Source organism: Lepidochelys kempii, chromosome 6 (genome assembly GCF_965140265.1).
Source record: "Lepidochelys kempii isolate rLepKem1 chromosome 6, rLepKem1.hap2, whole genome shotgun sequence".
Classification (NCBI taxonomy): Eukaryota; Metazoa; Chordata; order Testudines; family Cheloniidae; genus Lepidochelys; species Lepidochelys kempii.
This window is the reverse complement of record NC_133261.1, coordinates 61,977,121-61,999,309: the sequence shown is the minus strand read 5'-3', so window position 1 is coordinate 61,999,309 and position 22,189 is coordinate 61,977,121.

The window sequence follows — 22,189 nt, the reverse complement described above, 5'->3', positions numbered from 1 at the left end:
AATCTTAGACTGTATCCCACAGGGAACCACAGCAGAGCAAAGTTCTCGGGGAAATGTGCTCTCAGTGGGCCCCTGTGCTGCTAAGTGGGCAGCAGCTTCTGCATTCTGAACCAAGTGGACTTTTTCCAAGGGTAGCCATTGCATTCCTAAGTATAATTAATTTTAAATCATCAAGTCTCAGGGTCGCGAATATGTGGATCACTATGGCCAAATCCGAGTCCAATAGGATAGGTCTCAGGCCATGCATAGAAGTTGCTATTTTTAGTGAGCCTAGCTATTTGGATGTCTAAAAGCAATGTAGCCTTCCTCAAGCCACTTGAGCCTGAGGTCCTGAAAGGAATTTACATCTGAGTTTCCATATTCCTCCCTACAAGATTCCCTTATCTTAAAGGAATGGAGTAGGAAGTCAGGCTTCTTACATCTTATCCCCAGGGTGTTTCTAGAAGTTTATTGGGGAATTTGGGGTGGGGACTGCTATCTAAAGTGACATGCAGTTGCCTTATCCAACACCCTCATCCTCTCTAACTGGAGCCTCTACCTCTGTGTGTCTATGGCCACCACCCCTTTTACATGACCATTTCATCTCTACCAGCAACCCCTTCTCCTGGTTTATGAGGCCCGCAGCCTCCAGTGACCTCCTTGCTTAGATGGGAAAGTCATCTGTATAGCCAAAAACAACTTTTCAAACAGGAGGAATTAGGAAATTCAAAGCAGCATGGCTCATTGCACCACACTCAGATAAGGATTTGAAATGGGACTTTGGCTGGGAGGGAGGGGATGTGCATCTGGTGCAGAGCCCCTTGAAGACTGGGGTGTGATGTGATCACATAGGCCAATAGCTGAAATTGCCTCCCTGTGAAAATTTCTGTGGCCGCAGCAAACCTTGGAAGCTCATAGTATCTCAGAAGCAACTTGTTAAACATGTTCCTGTAAGTGCGAAGCCTGATAATAGTGTAAGTCCACAGAGACACCACATGGTGGCACTATCTACCTATAGCATTTCAATCTGAAGAGCTCCCTCCGACTTCCTTTACTAGAAGCAATGTCTGGGTTGCGACAGAAAAATTATTTTTCACTGTTTAAGTGTCCCAAATCCATTTGAATGGTGAATGACCACAAATGTCATTCAACAGAAGCACAACAGTGAATTATATAAGCAGATAGATTATATTTGATCATTTATGATGCTACAGAACATTAGTAATTAAACGCAACCCTCCAAACCACGGCACAGAGCAGGGAGTTAGATGGTACTTTGCCTAAAAGAGTTTGTCAATAATTCGCTACTGACATCACTGCATTTTGTACCCCAGAGAACAATGTCACAAGGCTTTCCTGTAGCTGCTGTTGCTTGGACCCACCAGCTATTCCCCCGACCCTGCAAAAGGGGTAGTGTTTGTTCAGATCCCATGAAGGGTACTCCAACCCTTAACCACAGTAGATTCCATTGCTGCAGCTCTGGCCTGGGGGAGGATTTTGTCTATCCAGGGTATGGCATGGCTGGATTTGGGATTTAAATTTTTGATGGAAGTACTGCTGACAGAACATCTTCCTTTAATTAAGCAGGCACCCTGGAAGTGAAGTCGTAGGTCCCAAACTACCAGTGATATGTGTTTGTTTTATTTTCTAAGAAGATATTTTGGTAGTTGAATTTCTACCAAAAAGCATGATGGTAAAGGAGCTGGAATGACTCTGCTGAGGTCACGCCCCCTGGGATCTGACAGAGCCACCTGGATGCTATCACTGGGACTTTTTCTTTTACAATTTTTCTTTCTTCCATCATATTTATCTACTTCTGTGATGTTTCAGGGCCCTGCCAAGAAGAGATGCAGGACAATAGTGCCACCAGCCTGCAGTCACAGCTCCTATTGACAGGGATGTTAGTGGAAGATACAAAGGCACCTTTGATTAAGGTGGAGCTGGGGAAAGTGTTAAACCCAGAGAATGCAACTGCAGTATGCAGAAGATGTCAGGGCCTCAGAGAAGTCTATGGTGAAGCACTCAAAAATCTTGTGGGGCAAGGTGTCTGAGAGAGGCTAGGGGTTAAGAATTGGGGCATTTTGCTGATGTAGCCGTGGAACCAGAAGGGAAGCTGAATGGGGAGATGACAGGAAAACTTGGGAAAAGTGAACTTAAGGGATAGCATGTGAGGTAGAGAGAGCATCTCAGGGGTATCTGAAGAGAGCAGGGAGGCCTGACCAGCAAGCTATCTCTGCCTGCTCTTTGGTGGGACCGGAGCGCAATGAGAACACAGTCTGGAAGTGCTGCTCTGACTCATCCCAGGACACAGTTCTGCAAGGACAGTAGAAAAGGAGAAGTAACTGCTGAGCCCTGAATGAGGGGGGAGGGAGGTGGGCCCATGGAAGCTCAAAACAGGGAATTTTAGTCTTACTCATCATATTATTTTTATATTTGGTTTTTCATATGTAAACCTCAGTATTTCTGTCAGCATGTTAACTCTGTGTGCACCACAGGGCCAGCTGCTCCCTTACTCCTTGTTCCATAAATATATGCAGTATCTCCAGTCTGGAACTCAGCTCAGCCAGCTGCTTACTGGGTGTTTGTAAGGAGCAGTTGGGCAACCTGTTCTTCTTGCACTCAGCAGACTGCAGTGCCTTGTAGGAAAGGAAACGGGAGGGTGGGCCCGGGCTGAGAAAGATTCAGCAGCTGTCAGGAGGAGGCAGAGGGGCTGAAATAAGTTAGAGGTGAGGAGTGAATATGTGAGAGATTCAGTGAGGGTTCAGCCTGAGAAAGTGCTGCTCTTAGCTTCAATCCCCAGTGAAATGGAACAAATATGAGAAAAAAAATGTTATCAGGAGCATATGTGGCCATGAGCTGGGAGAAGGACTGGGGGCTCATAAAGATTAGATCTACCGGACCAGCTCGTTTCTTTCTTTGCCAAAGTTACAGAAGGAGAGGGTGTAGAGGCTGCAGTACCATGTAACAGAGCTGGACATTAGTAATACATTTGACACAGGATCTCTCAAAATCTCACAAAATTAATTACAACTGTATTGGTTCTGAGCCTGGCAAAAAGGTATCCTTTTGGGCTCACTGCATCCCTCCTCTAAGGCTAGGATCACCCTGCTCCAATTTCTACACACTCCAGACAGTTTTCTCCTGGGCTACAGAGTGAAGCCTGAACAGTGTTGCCTGCACTTCCAATTCACAGAGCACAGGCTGGAATCCCATAGATGTACTTCTGCACAAATGCTGCAGACCTGAATATTATAGAGCCAAGAGCACGGTTCCCTCTAAGCTGTGTGCGTGTGCGCACGCACACAGATCCTAAACCCCGCGCACACGGCGAAACACAGCGCACAAAAATTTGCACAGAAGAAATTTTTTGTGCACAGAAGCCTGTCAAATATTAGAGGGAACATTGGCCAAGAGTCACACATTCAGACTCTGAGTGCCGTAATATCTAGACCTCCTCCCTGCCCAAGTACAGTGAGATCCATATCCCCGAGTGCACGTGCCAGCAGCACCCACATACCAGGACAATAGGATCAGGACTCACACTCCCAGACTCCAAGTGCAGTAGGATTTAACCTAAAGGATACTAATTTTAGGGTTCACCTTTCTAGCCTGTGAATGCACAAGGATCTGTAACCCAAAGCACAAGTGCAGTGATTCAGCAGGCACTCTTCCTCAGACCATGAGGGCCAGAACTCATTGCCCAGCCTCTTAGTGCAGCAAGATCCACATCATTTGGTAGTATCCTCTCAAATTTCAGGTGCATGACAACTTACACTTCAGTGTACTAGGGTCTACAATCTGGCTCTCCACCTCTACAGAGGACAAGGAGGAGCTGTATTCAGTGGGTTACGTTCCTGCCCTACAGCCCTGAGTTGAAGTCCTCCTTGGGTCACAAGTAAGAGTGCTCTCAGTCGAGTCTCCATTTAGGTAGATGACAGAACTACCCAATAATTTGTCACCATTAGCACTTATGGGAGAAGAAAAAGGAGGACATTCCTGCCAGAAACAGACTGTTTGAAAAAGACATTCTCTAGAATGGAATATTTCTCAAAGGTGGGAGTAGGCCCTAGGCCTTGGGCCTTTCCACATCTTTCTATTTCATTGCTTGTTTGAAGTAGTAGTAGTCAGGGCCGACTCCAGGCACCAGCTTTCCAAGCAGGTGCTTGGGGCGGCATTTAAAATGGGGCGGCAGTCCGTGTCCCGCGGAGGCAATTTGGCGGCAGCTCCGCCGCTCTTCCCGCCACGGCATCTTGTGGCAGCAGCAATTCAGCGGTGACTGCTTGGGGCGGCAAAATTGGTAGAGCCGCCCCTGGTAGTAGTGAAATAAACCTGGAATTAAAATGAGAGCATTTGGATGAGAAGCTCATCTGAGAAGTTTTAAAGTGAGTGAAACAAATCTTTTTTCTTTTCTCGTTAGAAGAGAACCCCAGGACTGGATAGCAGGGCATGGTGTAAGTCAAGATTAAAGTGCATTGGCAAAGAGGTGAATGGAGGAGGGCCTAGAACAAGAATAGCAGGGAGTACTGTAGGTCACAATTGAGGCATATTAATTATTATTCATTGAACTACAGCAGGGTACTCAGTGCTGTACAATACATTTAGGCCCAGTCTATACTTAAAATGTAGGTCAACACAGCTATGGTGCTCAGAAGTATAAAAAAATCACTCCACTGACCGGCGTAGCTATGCCAACCTAACCCCAGTGTGGACGCTGCTAGATCGATGGAGGAATGCTTCAGTTGACCTAATTACCCTTGCTTGCAGAAGTGATGTTCCTACAGCAACGGGAAAACCCCTTCCATCGTTGTAGGCTGCGTCTACACTACAGGGTTATGCTGGCATAGCTATGGCACCCTAACTGGGCCACTCTAGTCACCCGTACTGTAGACGTGGCCTTAGGAGGACATAGTGCTTGCTCCAAGATGTGTGTAGTCTTGAGGTGTGTCTGTATGGCAATCAGAGGCGTGACTACAGCGCAGGCAGCCACGCCCAAGCTAGCTTTGAGATATAGTTGGATCAAATAACAATAGCAAAGTCACACGGCAATATGGGCGGCAGCAGCGCAGGCTAGCTGCCTGAAGACACACACAGGGTCCCAGGCAGGCTTGCGCAGCCTGTGCTGCCGTGGCCTCCCAGCTATTGCTATCTGAGCTTAGCTGGGTCAACGCTACCTTGGGTCTGTCTACACCGGGCTGCAGTCACACCTCTGATTAGGGACTATTCAAGCTGGGTAATTTGCAGCTGGAGGAGACATGGGTGTCTCCTGGAGCTGTGAATCACACCCACAGCTTGAAGTGTAGGCACACCTGTTGGTCAGACAAACAGTACCATGCACATGCAATATTCAAGGTGATCAGTCTCAACCCAGCAGTTTTTTTTCCCATTGTTATGATCATTGTTGGAAGGTTTCACACAAAAGTACATTTACCAGAGATATCTGAATGAAAACAGGGAGGAAATTCTAAGTGTAGGAGGCCTCATGGAAGAAAGAACAAAGCAGCCAGTGGGAAAAAGCTATGAAGAGAGATGTGAGGAGAGAGGTTCAGGAGGAGGAAATGAGCAGGAAAAAGGGGCAGAGAAGCCTTGAAGATGAGGACTGACAATTGAGCTTAATGTAGTTTGATGTCAAAGGTGAGGGGAGACAGCAAAGGGATCTGAATACGGAACAACACAGTCAGAATGGAAGGAAGGGAAAGTGATGTTAGCTACAGTATTTTGGATGGACAAGAGACACTCATATAGCGATGGACAGAAGACAGACAGGGAGGAGCAAAGCCTGTTGCCAACTCTCATGATTCTATCATGAATCTCGCAATATTTGGTATTTTTCTTAAAGCTCTAGCTCCTGGAGTCATGAAGTTATGTGAGGAGCTCAGCTTTCATTTTTAAAAAACATTGCAGCCCTCATGCTTGTGGAGAAAAGCTTCAAAATGTAACCCCTAAACATTGAAAAACCAAAGACAAATAATAATAATCCACAATTACTTTAAAAGCCACTGATGATTTTTTGAGAGTTGTCTTCGGAATGCTTAGGGTTGACAGTACTGTGAGAGGCAGGGAGGTTGGAGAGGAGGAGCTAGCAGGAGTTAAGACATTATTATTTTTACTACATCGGGTCCCCATTATGTTGGGTGCTACACAAGTAAACAGTAAGAAACATGCCCTGTGTGGAAGAATTCACATTCTAGATTAAGACAGGCTCTAGCACTTGCATTCACAAGCCCTGACCAAGTGCATCCACCCAGCAGAGTCTGTTCTGCAAAACCCCTGACCCCAAAGGATCACGGCTTCTGAAGCTGAGTGCTTATCTACAGCCCCCAAGTCTCAGCATTGCCACAGACCCTGTCTGCACTCTGGGGCCTGACTCCCCTAACACTGGGCTTGTTCTACACAGCTGCCCACCCCTGATAACACAGCTGGGGAGCCCAGAGGAAGTTGTACAAGACTCTTTTGTCGACACTCTTTCCCACACAGACCATCTCCTTTCTCCCTTCTTACTGTAAATTGACATCAGAGCTGCTGAATCATGAAATGGGAGTCACAAAAATGTTATTTATGCTGAAGAAACAAGGCGTCCTCCCACTCATCGTTTTCAGCCTGCGTCAAAGTTTAGCCCCTGACTTTTGTCCTTCTAGCCTCTCTGGCTCCTGCACTTGGGCTATAGCAGGCTGAGTTCCCCTCATTTGCCCCAGGATGAAATGTAGAGTTCAACTGCCACGAAGGGTCGAGACAGTCCTGCACTGGCCTGCTAGAAGATTGCCCTGAGCAGCAGATAGTGCCTGGGCAGCTACTCATGAGGAACCATGTTAAATGGAACCAGGCTTCGAGATATTCATCTGACAAAGGCAGAGGCCTGCACTATGAGGTAGCCTCCCACACCCTGACTCTATCTGCACTATAAAAATATTTTGTTAGAGTTCCTAGTTATACCATGCTTCAGTCTTGAGCTTGTAGATGGGACTGAACCACAGCATTGCTTTGCAGTGCTGTAACTGGATCCCCTAACACAGTCAGTTTGGAGAAACTAGGGAAGACAGAGTGATGCATGGGAAAGGGGGCAAGGAACAGAAAGGTATGAAAGATACTAGGGAAGATAGAAGGACAGAAGCAGGGAGGCAGGAAGGGCATGAAAGAGTCCCAGAGATAAGGAGGCCATGGAGAATAGAATTGGAGGCAGGAGTTAAGAAGTTATGGAAAGAGGGGGGCATGTTGAGAGTATGCAGGGGAATAGGGTGGGTCATCGCAGGGGGATGAGGGGACCAGAGAGGTACGGGGAGGAACAGGGAATGGCAGAGCTTTTTATCTATATGAAAACTTTAGAATGGTTAAAATTTTCTGGAAATAAAACTATAAACATTAAAAGTTTTTCAGGAGGATAAAAGCCTTCCTCCTAGCCAAGTATCCCACCCAAGTATAACTTCTGTGCCACTGACAGCAATACCTCTCTTAGGGATTTACTATGGTCTGCAAGAGGGCCTGCTTTGATTAGCCTCATACGATCTGTAAGAGCAGAGCTTCTACCTGTGGACCTTATATACCAACCTGATTTAAACCTTTGGTGCTAATTAAAAAATTCCAGGGAAATTCACAAACAAAAAGAGCTAAGGTTGATATTTTGTTTCAACAGAGACTAGCTACCTTCCAGATACTTCTACCCCAACAAATACTTTCTCTCCAAAAAATCTTGGAAGAAAGAAAATGTGGAAAAAGGTTAAAGGATCCAGCCAGTTTTCTATTGACATACAATGCTTTATCATTCACCATCACCCCACATGACCCACAGTGCCTACACATCCTTAGCACCCTAACATTTGCATAATATATGCAAAAGTCATAATAAATTACTATGTGATTATGAAATTCTATTTCCTAGACAAATAATCTATTTCCAACATATTATCACACGAACATATTTATTATTTGTTATTATTGCAGTAGCCCCCAATTAGGATGGGAGCCTGATTATGGTGGGTACTATGTAAAACACACAGGAAGATATGGTCCCTGACCCAAAAACCTTGCTTTCTAATTTGAATTAAAATGCAACAAGTGAATGAAACAAATGAGGAGGAAAGGTGAGAGAAAGGATGCGGGTAACAGTAATAAGATCATGCAGTTATATAGGTGAGTGACATGCACAACTTGATGGTTCAAATAATATTAAAGTTTTATTTTTTTAAATAAATCTACCTCTTCTGAGATGCAACTCAATCTGGCTGTCATTGGTTGGCTGACTCCTTATAGGCTAACAGCATACTACATTACTCTCTACAAAAATAAAAATATCTACATATGTTAGTTACTATGCAATCTAGTTAAAAATAAAGTTGAAACTCTGCACAGACTTCACCATCTTGTAATCTACCTATTACAGAGCACCAAACAGATCAATCGTTCCAATTCTATTTATAAAATATTGTTACTCCAACAAATTATCACACTTCATGTGCCCTTAGACTATATGTCTTCTGAACTCTTTACTGCACACTTAGACTACGTATAAAATAAGTATTCCACTGAAACATAATTTCAACCTTGACATTTTTCTTTGTGATAATACTGCTTTAGTACTTATACAGATGTTTTATCCATAGATCTGAAAGCATTTTGCCTTTCTTTGAAAGCAGCACTATCTCCATGTTACAGATGGGGAACCAAGTCACAGAGAGGACCATACCCTCTTATATTAACACTTACAGTTTTATTTCCTTTTACAAAATCTTAGCTTTCCATAATGTGTGTAATTGGGAAACTGCTCCACAGAGACAACATAGGAGGAGGGAGAGAAAGAGATGCTAGTAATCAGGGTGATCTCTCTGCAGTGACGTGAGGGCAAAGGGAAGACAGAGCAGTATCTCTATAGAGTGGAAGTGGGGAAAATAGTGCATTAGAGTGGCCTTACTGCAAAGAAGGGGAAAGGCAGAGCAAAATGGTGGGGTGATTTTGTTTTGGAAAGTGGTTTTGCTGGAGGCAGCAGATCAGTCTCTGTGTGGGGGAGAAGTTATTTATAGCTTCCTGCCTCCCACCTGGGTTGCTTGAGCTGGAGACACATTGTTCTCTGCACTTGGCAAGTGAATAGGTTTGAGGGGGAGGAGGATGGGCTTAAGAACAACACAAGATAATGAATACAGTAAAACCTGCCAGCAGCGATCACTCATGGGAGTTAGCAAAAGTGGTTGCTTGTAAGAGGTGGTCTCTCTTCAAAGGTCTGTTGTAAAATGGGCACTTTCATGATGTACAGAAAGGCTACTATTGTTTCATGTTTAATTTTAATCGCCTTTTAAATAAACATTACATACAGTATACAATGCAGTATAGTACTGTATTTAAAATCCCTCAGTGGGTTTATTAATACAGTAGTACAGTATATAAAAGCACACAGCATTTATCAAACTGGGGGTGTGACCCAAAAGAGGGCCGCGAGCCTACTGTAGGAGGATTGTGGGATTGCCACCCTTACTTCTGCGCTGCCTTCAGAGCTGGGCGGCCAGAGAGCAGCAGCTACTGGCTGAGCACCCAGTTCTGAAGGCAGCGCTGCCACCAGTAGGGCTGCCAACTTTCTAATTGCACAAAACTGAACACCTGAGCCCTGCCCCTTCCCCAAGGCCAAGACCCCTGTCCCGCTCCTTCTCCAAGGCCTTGCCCCCTGCTCACTACATTCCCCCTTCCTCGGTGGCTTACTCTCCCCCACCCTTACTCACTTTCACTGGGCTGGGGCGGGGGGTTGGGGTGCAGGAGAGGATGAGGGCTCTAACTGGGGGTGTGGACTCTGTGGTGGGGCCAGAAATGAGGGGTTCAGGGTGAGGGAGGGGGCTCCATGCTGGAGGAGGGGGTCAAGGTGTGGGAGGGAGTAAGGGCTCCAGCTGGGAGTGCAGGCTTTGGGGTGGGGCAGGGGATGAGGGGTTTGGGGTGCAGGAGGGGGCTCCAGGCTGGAGGGTGGGGCAGAGGGGTTCAGGGTGTGGGAGAGGGCTCTGGGCTGGGGCAGGGGGTTAGGGTGCAGGGGGGGGTGAGGGCTCCATCTGGGGGTACAGGCTCTGGTGTGGGGCCAGGGTGAGGGATTTGAGGTGTAGGAGGGGGCTCTGGGTTTGTGGGGGCTCAGAGCTGGGGCAGGGGGTTGGGGCTCAGGGTTGGGGTGCAGGCTTACCTCTGGCAGCTCCCCATCAGTGGCGCCCCAGGGGGTCTAAGGCAGGCTTCCTACCTGTCCTGACTCCGTGCTGCGCCCCAGAAGTGGCCAGCCAGTCCGGCTCCTAGGTGGAGGTGCAGCAGGCAGCTCTGCACACTGCTTTCGCCTGCAGGTACCATCCCCACAGCTCTCATTGGTCGCGGTTCCCGGCCAATGGGAGTGCAGAGCCGGTACTTGGGGCGGGGGCAGCATACAGAGCCCCGGGGCTCCCCCGCCTAGGAGCTGGACCTGCTGGCTTCTTCTAGGGCGCAGCATGGAGCCAGGACAGGTAGGGACTAGCCTGCCTTAGCTCCGCAGCACCACTGACTGGACTTTTAACAGCCCAGTCGGCGGTGCTGACTGGATCCGCTAGGGTCCTTTTCAACCAGGTGTTCTGGTCACCCTAGCTATCAGCAGCAGCTCAGAAGTAAGGAAGATCGGTTTCTCCTACAGGTTTGTTTTTATGCACGGGAGTAAGAAAATGTGGTTGCTGGTCACAGATGACAGGTTGTCGCTCTTCACAGTTAAATTATAGGGGAAAAACATTCCGTGGCCTCTGCAAGTAGTCACTTGTGACAGGTGGTCTCTCTTCAGAGGCAGTTGCTAAGGCAGGTTTTACTGTAACATATTTGTCAAGACAGTCTGTAATGTCCAATCATGGCTCTTTAAAGATTTCCATCAAGTGCCTTCATAGTTTACAGTTTAACAAATTGAACGTTCCTGTTTTTTGCCAGAGAAGTTTTGGACACCAAATGGGCATGAGCTTTACCCAGCCACACACAGGGCAGCCCACATCTTGAATCATGTCCTTGGAACTGATTTGAAATGAGTTAGTTCATCAGCGGGGATATTTTGAGGTCAAGATGACCCAGGTGTTGGCCTGCAATACAACATCTAAAACGTGGGCTTGTCTTTCTCAGCCTTGTGATCCACTCCCATCTCAAGACATTGTGAGAAATTAAAAATGGACCATAAAGCAGGACTAGAATTCTGAGAGCTTAGAAGGGAGCTTTATCCCTTAAGAGACAATCTGGGGTGGTAAATTAACTGAAACTGCTGTAGAGCTACAAAGAAGGCCTTATTAGAGCAAGCCATTGTTCTGGGTGATATAGGTCCAACAAAACCTAAACATTTCTTGCAAACACAGTAATGTGTTGCTAACTATGTGGAATCTAGATGATGTAAATTTCTCTGCCTGTGAACCCAGTTCTATTACAGGATGGGCCAAAGGTCAGATTTGCAATAATGAGATTCAGAGAGGCTTCTTCCCTTTTAGGGCATTTGGGGAGCACCAGTATCAAAGCATTCAAGTCTGACATGAAGGAGTCTCTTTTGAAGAGCCTGAAGAGGGGGCTGACCCTGCCAACAGGCAGGGAGATGGTCTCAATGCACTAATGGTTCTTTCCATCTAAGTTTCCTGTGCATGTCACAGCTGTTGGTTTGTGCAGCTGTCTCAGTGTGTTTCTCTGCCTGCCCCACATGGTATACATAAACAGCTTATCATTTTATGAACCAGACTCCAGTGACCATGTCTCCTTGGTCTGCTTTACAAGAAATAAGCAATGCTGCTCCAATATCCCTAAGGATATTTTTGTTAGTAATTACTAAGAATTAAAATACTCATTACTCCTTGCTCTGCATGGGCCACTTTGAAGAGTCAGGCCCAATCAGTCAGGCCAAGACTCAACCCACTTCAGATGGGATGGGTGGGGAAGAAAGATAAAAAAGGCCATTTTCTGCAGTTTCCTATTAATTAAAAACAGTATATAATCAACTTAAAGGAACAGTTTGTACCATATATGGATCAAAAGCCTCCCCCATCCACCACATTTCTCCTCACCCCTGCAGGCAACCTCCATGAGTACCCCCTTCTCCCAAGCTTTAGATTTTGTATTACCTACACCTGTTTCATATTTATTCCAGGCACATAGGTTCAGGAATCTCCCCTGAATCCATAGTATTGGAAGGCCTCACTCTCCTATGAACTCCAACAGCCCCCAGACCCTCCCCTTTATGGGGATCCTTTGCAGGAAGCCAAAGAGGAACGCATCAGAGTTTCTTTGCCTCACTGTCCCCTTCCAACAGATTTCTCATCAGAAATCTGAGGGGAGGGGGTAATGTGACCGCATGGTGAAGGAGCTCTCTCCCAACCTCCATGCATTATGGGTACACCTCTTCCCAGCAGCTGGGGATATTCCTTTGGGTCATGGGTGACTTCAGACAAGCTGAGAAAGCTGCCAGCACCTCTTCACTCAAGCTCATTCCTTGTATTTCATTCGGCACAACCTCCTCTCGCCATCCAAAGATTAATGCAGCACACTAAAAAAAAAGAAATTACAGACTGGAACCCTGTTCCAGATACCCCCCAGAACCCACAAGCCCCAGCATGAAGAAGATTGGAATTGGTTCACAAGAGCTTCACCCCATAATTCCCTGTCCCCATTCTGCACACTGATCACATGTGTCCATGTCCCCTCCCCTCCTGTGTAAGCCTTTTGGGTGGACAGACCTCAGTTGCTAAGTGTTGCCTCAGTGTAAAGCAGCATTTGGTGCCTGTGGTGAGGGGAGGAAGCTGGCTGTGAGAGATAAAGGCTGAGGTTAGGAGCAGACTGACTGTTATGCTTCTGGGGATTTGCTGCTCTTTGTATAACCTCTGTGTGGCTGAGTGATACAAATCGGCATTAACTATTCTGATAAAATCCTTTCACCAGGGACAACCAGCAGTTGCATCTCCAAATCCTATATTGAATTAAGTTATTACTGCCCTGACATTCCAGTAAAACCTCCCAAGGGGGAAGCATTAATTTTCACAGTGATATTACTGGGAGAGGAAGAAACAGTCTTCATGACTCCTCTGTCTTGGGACTCAAAGATTGATGAGAGGAAAGGATTGGGCCAGTAATTCAGAAGTGCTGAAGGGAACAGCAGACTTCTGGGAAATCCCAGGATTTCCTCAGAGAAGAAGAGTCAATGAGAGTGTGTGTGTGAAAGCACCATTTTCTCCTTCCTTCCCACAAGGGTCAGTGCCACTCACTGTGAAAGAGAAAGGCTCAGAGAACCAGAAGCAACCCATTTAGCTGTCCCTCTGCTGTGCCCCAAGGTCCTCCTTCACTCAAACCAACCAGCAGAGTAGAAATGCCTAAGTCATGACATTTATTATTTGAGAAAACATAGTTCTATGTGGGGATTGGACTGGCACACACTGGAACAAATGCATGACAGAAATGCTTTGGCTACAGAAGCAGAATTCTCCTGTTTTTCTGCAAACCTTAATGATTTGCCTCCTCAAGGAAAAAAAAAACCCAACTTGTCTCCCACCTGCAAATGGGTAAGAGAAGATGGGAGTGAAAATAAGGCTAAGCCTGACAGCACTGACTTCTTTAAGCTCCCCTCTTCCAGGCTGCTTTGGAGCACCCTAGTGCCATTTTGTTCCATAGAAGGTGCAGTGGAAGAGGAAGGACACTCTGAAATAAATGATTTTCTCTTTGAATATCCTACAAAAATCTGCATCCTCTGTGGAAGACAAAGTGGCATAAATGTCAGGGAAATCAGAAACCTTGGACTCTCATGTTAGGGGTATTGAGAATGGCTTGAACCTGAGGGCTTTAAAGGAGGAACATCAAAACTTACAAGATCCTTAACCAAAAAGGAGCCTTTACCCTTAGTGGAAATAAGTCAGAAAACACTGGAGAACCAGATGAGGGTTCGAATTGGCTTCCTCAGTTAGGGTTATGGAAAAGCTTCTTCTTGAACACCTGAAAACTGATACCACTGAGGAGTCTATTTATGTTCAAGGGACCTATTAGAATCCCATGTGTAAGAAAGGGAGAACCATAATTGTATCTAATTGTAATCTGTGACAAAAATAATTTTAAAGATGGCTAAAACTGCAGGAGACTTCACCTACCAGAGAAACCAAATCCTAATCTGTCCTGATTTGAGTCCCATCATACATGCCTGACATAAGGCATTTGTTCCCTTCAAGAGAGAATTTGGTAGCAAGAATAGAATTATTTATACTGTGAAAAGCTCTATGTCATTCATAAGCTTTTGGGATGCTAAATTTGCTAAGGCTTTGTTCTAAACAATCTATAATGTTTATGTAGACTGTAGACTGCACCAGGAAAAATGTAAATTATTTTGTTCAGTGAGGCAGCTGCAACAATAGTACTGGTGATGTAAACTGTAGCAAGCACCATGCACAATTCTGAGTAAGCTTAGACAGCATGCTGGTAAAGTGTCTGCTACCAAGGGAAGCATCAACATCATTTCTTACACCCTAAGTTTCTGATTTTCAGAGATGCTGAACACCAATAACTGCAGCTGAAGTCAATGATAGCAGAAGGTGCTCAGCATCTCTGACAATCAAGCTCTAACTCTCAGAAGAGGGCTGACCTGTTTTCTTTATCCCCTATACACGTTATGGCTTGGTCTACACTAGCAATTTATCCACACCCCTGAGCGATGGAGTTATACTGATTTAACTTATACTGTATAAGTAGGGGCATAGCGAGCAGATCGAGGGACGTGATCGTTCCCCTCTATTCGACATTGGTGAGGCCTCATCTGGAGTACTGTGTCCAGTTTTGGGCCCCACACTTCAAGAAGGATGTGGATAAATTGGAGAGAGTCCAGCGAAGGGCAACAAAAATGATTAGGGGACTGGAACACATGAGTTATGAGGAGAGGCTGAGGGAGCTGGGATTGTTTAGCCTGCAGAAGAGAAGAGTGAGGGGGGATTTGATAGCTGCTTTCAACTACCTGAAAGGGGGTTCCAAAGAGGATGGCTCTAGACTGTTCTCAATGGTAGCAGATGACAGAACGAGGAGTAATGGTCTCAAGTTGCAGTGCGGGAGGTTTAGATTGGATATTAGGAAAAACTTTTTCACTAAGAGGGTGGTGAAACACTGGAATGCGTTACCTAGGGAGGTGGTAGAATCTCCTTCCTTAGAGGTTTTTAAGGTCAGGCTTGACAAAGCCCTGGCTGGGATGATTTAACTGGGAATTGGTCCTGCTTCGAGCAGGGGGTTGGACTAGATGACCTTCTGGGGTCCCTTCCAACCCTGATATTCTATGAACTCCCAGTGTAGACAGTGGGAGGTGGATTATCTACGCTGACAGGAGGGCTTCTCCTGTCAACATAGCTAGCGCCTCTCCCATTGGTGTAAGCAGCATCTTCACTGAAGTGCTTCAGCAGCGCAGCTGCACCGCAGCAGCCTTTAAAGTGTAGACAAGCCCTATGAGATAATAGCAGTGATAACAGATCACAAAATCTCTAGCCACCCCCTACTCAAATCATGGACAGACTTGCTATCCATCCTTTTGGAATGATTGTTTTATTTTTCTCTCATTGTTATACTAGCTCTAAATCGGGGGGGGCAAACTATGGCCTAGGGGCCGCATCCAGCCCTTCAGACGTTTTAATCCGGCCCTTGAGCTCCCATTGGGTAGTGGGGTCCAGGGCTTGCCCTGCTCTATCACTCCAGCCAGGGAGTGGGGTTGGGGGCTTGCCCCACTCTGTGTGTGCTGTGGCTCCGCATGGCTCCCGGAAGCTGCGGCATGTCCCCCGTCCAGCTCCTACATGTAGGGGCAGCCAGGGGGCTCCGCATGCAGCCCCTGCCCCAAGCACTGCCCCCGCAGCTCCCACTGGCCTAAGTTCCCAGCCAATGGGAGCTGCAGGGGGGTGGTTGCCTGCGGATGGGGAAGCGTGCAGAGCCGCCTGGCTGCGACACCGCATAGGAGTTGGAGGGGGGACATGCCGCTTCTTCCAGGAGCTGCCTGAGGTAAGTGCTGCCCGGAGCCTGCACCCCTGACCGCGCCCCAACCCTCTCCCCCAGCTCTGATCCCCCTCCCACCCTCTGAACCCCTCAGTCCCAGCCCAAAGCACCCTCCTTTACCTCCAACCCCTCATACCCAGTCCCACTCCAGAGCCCGCACCCCCAGCCAGAGCCCTCACCCACTCCTGCACCCCAACCCCCTATTTCGTGAGCATTCATGGCCGGCCAAACAATTTCCATACCCAGATGTGGCCCTTGGGCCAAAAAGTTTGCCCACCCCTGCTCTAAATAATACTGTACTCCAACTGAAATAGGAGAATATTGTTTCTTTGGACCTAAATTTTTTTTTCTTAAGGCAGAATCAATAAACTGACCTAATTTCCTGAAATATCATTGTTATTATGCTAGCCTTTAATTGTAGTTATTGAAATTGGCAAGGCTGTACTTGCTTCGAAAACTGCATGCGTGTCTTAAACCTTAACTGTATTCCACTCTTTTCTGCTTTTTATTGCATTTCCTTTTCCTGTATGTCTATCAATAAACACACTCACATACAAATGACCTCTCTATTATGGAGTGAGTCCTAATATAAAAGAGTTTGAGCTTAGTAGGAATTAAGTGATAAGTGGGAAATGAAAGTAGTGACTACCAAAAGTGAATTACTAAACACAGAACAATCAAAATGATTAGCTGAACAGTGATCAGAAGACAACAAATAGAGTTTCAGAGAGGGAGGGTTACAGAGTGACTTCCTATTTTCAACTAGAAGCAAATAAACATCTTTGAAGCAAACAACAGATGGACTATAGAATGGCTTAGCAGAGCTGCAGTAGTGCAAGCCAGCCCCATGACTTCCACCAGGGTTCTGGGTGGGTTTTTAGAGCAGCTTGTTTCTCGCTGCTCAGTCACAATTGCAAAGTTTCTCACCTTGTACACATGGCAACAAGTTATAGAGCAAATCTATCTAACCACCTTAGGGCTCCTGATTCTTTCCTGGTTGTTGATTTATATCTTCCCTTCTAGAAATGCAGGTAACTACTACTAAAATTAGGCTTTTAAACATTTCAACCAAGGAACTCCTGCTGCCTCATTAGGCCTAATTACTTGTTTAGTAGAAGGCAGAACCTCAGGTGGCTGTTTCCCTGTACAATCCCAGAAAAACTTACTGAGGTTCCTGGCTTCCTCAACAAGGGTTTTAACCCCTTTTTCCTGGCATGGTATGGAGTTTATCTGCACATGTGCCATCAGACCTTCCATGCTTATGGAAGGCCCAACAATAGACTCCATTCTTACATCCAGCCAAACGACAGCCCCCTCACCTACAATGAGATGATGAACAAACACAAAAGAGTGGCTCTAGACCCAGATTTTTCAGAGGGGTGTTCCGTCAGCCAACCTCTTGATTTATTTTTTTAGAAGTCTGAAAATGACCAGCAGCCAGTACACACCAGAGAGGGGTATTAAACCAGGACAAAAAGAAAAGAGATGTGTTAGTATTGAAACCAGTCATACTGTTGCTCTCTGAACACACTTGAAATTAAAACTTATCCATAGTAAGGGAAAAAACCAAACAGTTATGAGCTTTAGAAAAATTCCAATGTGTGTGCTGTTAAGAGAGTTAACGTAATGAGGGGAGTTACAGGGCAAACTGAAGTCCTGCTGAATGACTGTACAAAACGGAAACAATCTGTATAAAATGAATTACATTTACTTCAAACAACAACCTGCACTGAAAGGCATCTCAGAACTATTATACATTTCTCCACACTGCAAGCAATAGTCTAGCTAGAGGACAGAAGCCCAGGCAGAGGACAGAACCAAATTATGAGGTGGTAAAGTGTTGCTGAATTTTCTGTGGCCAAATCCCATTTTCCTGTCTCCATATTATAAGAGGAATGGAAATGAGAAAAAAAGAGATGACCCAGCATCCAGGGCAGAGAGATGTGAGTATTACCCACAGTGCTGTTTACCATGTTCCTTGGTTATGTCCAGGTCAGATTGCTCAAAGGGATTCTGCACCTAACTTTACTACCCAAGTGAAATCACTCCTTCTACCTGGGGATTTTTCTCCCATGTTATATTTATATTGATCCCAACTCTCTAGTTACCTTCCATATAGGATTCTTAGGACTCCAGTAATATGGATTTCTCCATCCTCCATTCTCCATTGGTGTTGATGACACTACCATTCTCCTTGTCTCACAATCTAGATATCTGGGGATCATCTTAACCTCTTCCCTCTCCTATTCCCCATACATCTAGGCCATGTCCAAATCTCACCATTTCTTTCTCCACAACATTTTAAGAATCTGACTTCTTCTCTGTCCTGACAACTAAAACACTTCTTCTAGCCCTGATCATCTTCCACCTTGATTACTGCAACTTCTTCCACTGAAGCCTTCTCAGTCCCCACATCACCCCCAGTGCATTCAAAATACAACCACTAAAATAATTTCATTTGCCCACTACCCCACCCCTGTACTGGCTCCTCTCTGACCTGCAGATCAAATTTAAATGGCTTCTGATCATTTCCAAGATCCACATTCAGCTACCACTCAGCCTACATTTTGGATCCTTTCCTGATCATGTCCCTCCTGTCCCTTTGCTTGTCATATGATGCCAGCCTTGATAATGTTCCATTCATCTCCTTCACCCATCTCTGACTCCATGTCTTTTTCCACACCACTCCCTATGGATGGAATGCCCTGCTCAATGTAATTCATTAAGCCACGAACCCCCTCCTCATGTGTGTCCCTCCTAAAAAACCCCACTTCTTCCACGTCCCATAAAGAGCAAGTTAATCATTACAATTACAAGTATAAAAAAAGACAAACAATACTCTCTGTCTTCTTCATTCTGTCTTTTAAGTTGTCAGTCCTTCAGACAAGGGGCTGGCTCACTGTTTGTCTTGTACAAAACTGAGCACATTGTTAGGATGAAACAAAATAATGGACAATAATAATAGTCTCCAGAATCCTAGTAATATCATCTCAGTATAGGACATTCAAGCAATAATAATACAGAGGAATAACATTTCCTGGCTGTTAATGACCAGTTAGGTAATGGGCGTGAGAAACTGAAAGCCAGGAATTGCACAGACATAAAGGGGTCAGCAGATTTCTTGTATCTTTCTTGCTGTAGCCTGCAAAGTGTTCTGTTAACATTTTGCAATAATGTCAGCGGCTCAGTGTTTTGGGGTGGGTGTACGAACGCACCACTTCCTGTGGTGGCCGTTGTGCTTCCTGTTTTCTCAAGACTGATGGAGACAAGCTGGCGGGGCTGCTGATTTTGAAACAGGGGCAGCTGCATGATTGTCTTGTGAGAGGTGGGAATGAATCACCACTCCATCCTTATAAAAATCCCAATTTTTTCCGAAGTTGGAACGCTAACTCTGTAGGTTTGGGCTACCTGGTTATGCATTAAAAATGGAGGTGGGGAATGCCTGCCAACCTCAAGAATTCAAAAATAATGTGTCACACCTCAAAAGATCATCAGATTGGCTTAAAAATCATGAGATGTTTTGAAAAATAATTTTGGGTTTCATTTTATTTGTCTTCTGTTTTTTGAGCTCTTAGGGTGCATATGAGTCATGTGTTCAAGCTTTTCTTCACAACCATGAGAGGTAAAAACTTTTTTTTAATAAGAAAAACAAATATCATATCTCATGAATAAATAATAAGTGTTGGCCACATTGGATATGGGGGTGGGTGGTTAGTGGAGCAGAAATCCACCCTGATATATTCTCTTGACCAGTGATTGGCTTGTCTGCTAAAGAGCACCAGGCTGTTACTACAAATCTGGATTTAAAAACAACTTTGGTAGAAAGTTGATTGTATTGTGGTGTCCAGCACAAACAGAGCCTAGAAAATGTGCAATGAGATACAGTACACATTTGTCAGCATGTTGGTGAAAGAGGGGAACTACCCTGTACTCCTATCCACTGGAATTGTCCCGAAAATAAACTTTGTTCCGTGGGTGCAAGGATAAAAGATGTGCACTTGTCTTGCTGCCACTCTCTCCAGTGATTATAATTAAAGTTTTAGTCCATATAAGATACCTTCCTTGTTCCTATACAGTGGACTTCCACAAATTGTATGTATTTGCAAATAATAGAGCTGGCCTGTGAGGGAGGCCCTCAAAACTGAAATGAACATTTGGGTCAACATGTGCATGAAGGAGGAGAAGGAAGATACAATTACACTCATACTGTATACCCAGCTCCAGAGACATCCCCATGGCCTTGTCTAGATTACGATTTTGAAATGTGATGTTAGCACTTGTTAGCTAACAAGAGCTCAGGCTGAGTTCATACCTACAGGTAAAGTGGGATTATACTCAAGTGACTAACCTAAAGTGCTGCAGCCACACTGCTATTTTTAGGTGCTCACTCAAGCAGAGCTAGCACGTGTATGTCTACCTGAGCTGGGAATTACATCTCCCTGCTGCTGTGTAGATATATCCTAACTCAGCCATCTTTGCACATGTTAAAGACTTTTGAAACAAGCTAACATCATACCTTTTAATCCTACATTAGACAAGGCCCAGGCTCACAATCAACTCCTCAGTCTCATACCCAGAGCCTATGTCAGTACTGCTGGGCCCACAACCAGATCTAGAAGCACCACTAGGCTTGTGGACTGTTCCAGATCTTAGGAGGCACCATCAGGGCTGCGGCCAGTTTTACTGGCACCTCTTGGCTCACTTGTGTTTCTGCTAATATTTTTTACCTTGTGTGGAAAGCATGTTGCCGAAGCCTAAGTTTAAATGAATGCAGCCTCTCTACATCCCCCACCTCTGAGTGCAGACTCTTCTGTGCCAATCCCCTCCCCCTTACGCTGACCCCGCCTTTAGTCCATCTAACTGTCCTTCACTCATTCCCTCTACCTCCTCCCTCTGTACTGCCTCACTCTCCCTCCTCAATCATTTAATACCCCACATCCAGGGCAGTAGCTTTGTCAGCGGGAGAGTATCTCCCGCTAACAAAGCGCTGTCCACACCAGCACTTTTTGTCGTTAAAACTTTTGTCGGTCCAAGGTGTGGTTTTTTCACACCCCTGACCAACAAAAGTTTTAACGACAAAAGTGCAGTGCAGATATAGCCTAAGTCTCTTCCTTTTCCCATCCCCCACATTCTCTCTCTCTCTTTCACTGTGTAGTCCAGTCTAGGCTAGGTTAAGATTGCGTTCTCAAAATACCACTTAAGACCTAGTGTAGATGCCATTTAGCACCTTTAAAACCAGGTGAATTGACAGGGGTCAATCCTAGATTTCCACCTAGAGTCAACTGATCAACTAACCTGGTTTTAAAAGTATTAAACTGGTCCTAAGTGATGTTTCAAATGGGTACCAAATAATATCTAAAATGTTTTTAAATAATTTTTTTTTTACTTACTGTAGGCAAGGCCTGTGTGCATGAAAGAAAGAGAAGAAAGGAAAGGAGGAACAGGGGAAAGGGAGTTCCAAATCACTCTTCCTTCTGGCTGGAAGGAGCAGCAGTGAAAGGGAGTCATGGGGCTCCTTTCCTTCCCACCCCTTGATGTGCTCCCTCTAGGGGCCAGCCCCTGATAGAATAAGAGCCTACTACTTACATCTACTACTTCTTGGTCCTATGATAAGGTCTTGTGGTTTAGGTGCTGATGGTCCTATATTCAATCCTGCTGATGATCATGGTATTCATATGTATGTTGCTGAGGATATGTTTAACATCAGAGTAGAATGCTCCTTGTACTTCCCACTATGAAGGGAAGATACAGCATAGGCATCTGCTTGCACAAAATCAGTCTGAAGCATAAGCTACACATCCATTTTTAAAAATGTTCCCAAATACTTGCATGTCAAGTCCTACTCCCTGCACCTCACCTCTCTTACCTCCTGCTTCTCCCTAGCTTTTTGTTATAAAATCTTTGACTGCAATTAATGTGGCGGAATGTCCATTTCTTTTCTGAACTTGTATCGTGGGCCTCTCCTTTTCATGGGGAAGTGAATATGAAAGAGAAGCTTTGGCTTTCTTTCCGGGCACTGCATTTGTTTCACTTTCTACTCACCTACTGAGACGACCAGAAGCTGCCTAAACCCAGATGGGGGTCCCTAAGCTCCCATCTTATGGGATGGGGACTTCAGATCCATGAAGAGAAGTGCAGGAAATAAATCTGTTAGAGAGATAAAATTGCAGTGGTAATGTTTCCCATGGAACTTTTGCTTTAAAAATTCATGACACTGCACACAAAGGCTATATTTGTGAGAAGAGGATACAGGAATGGGCAAGAGATACAT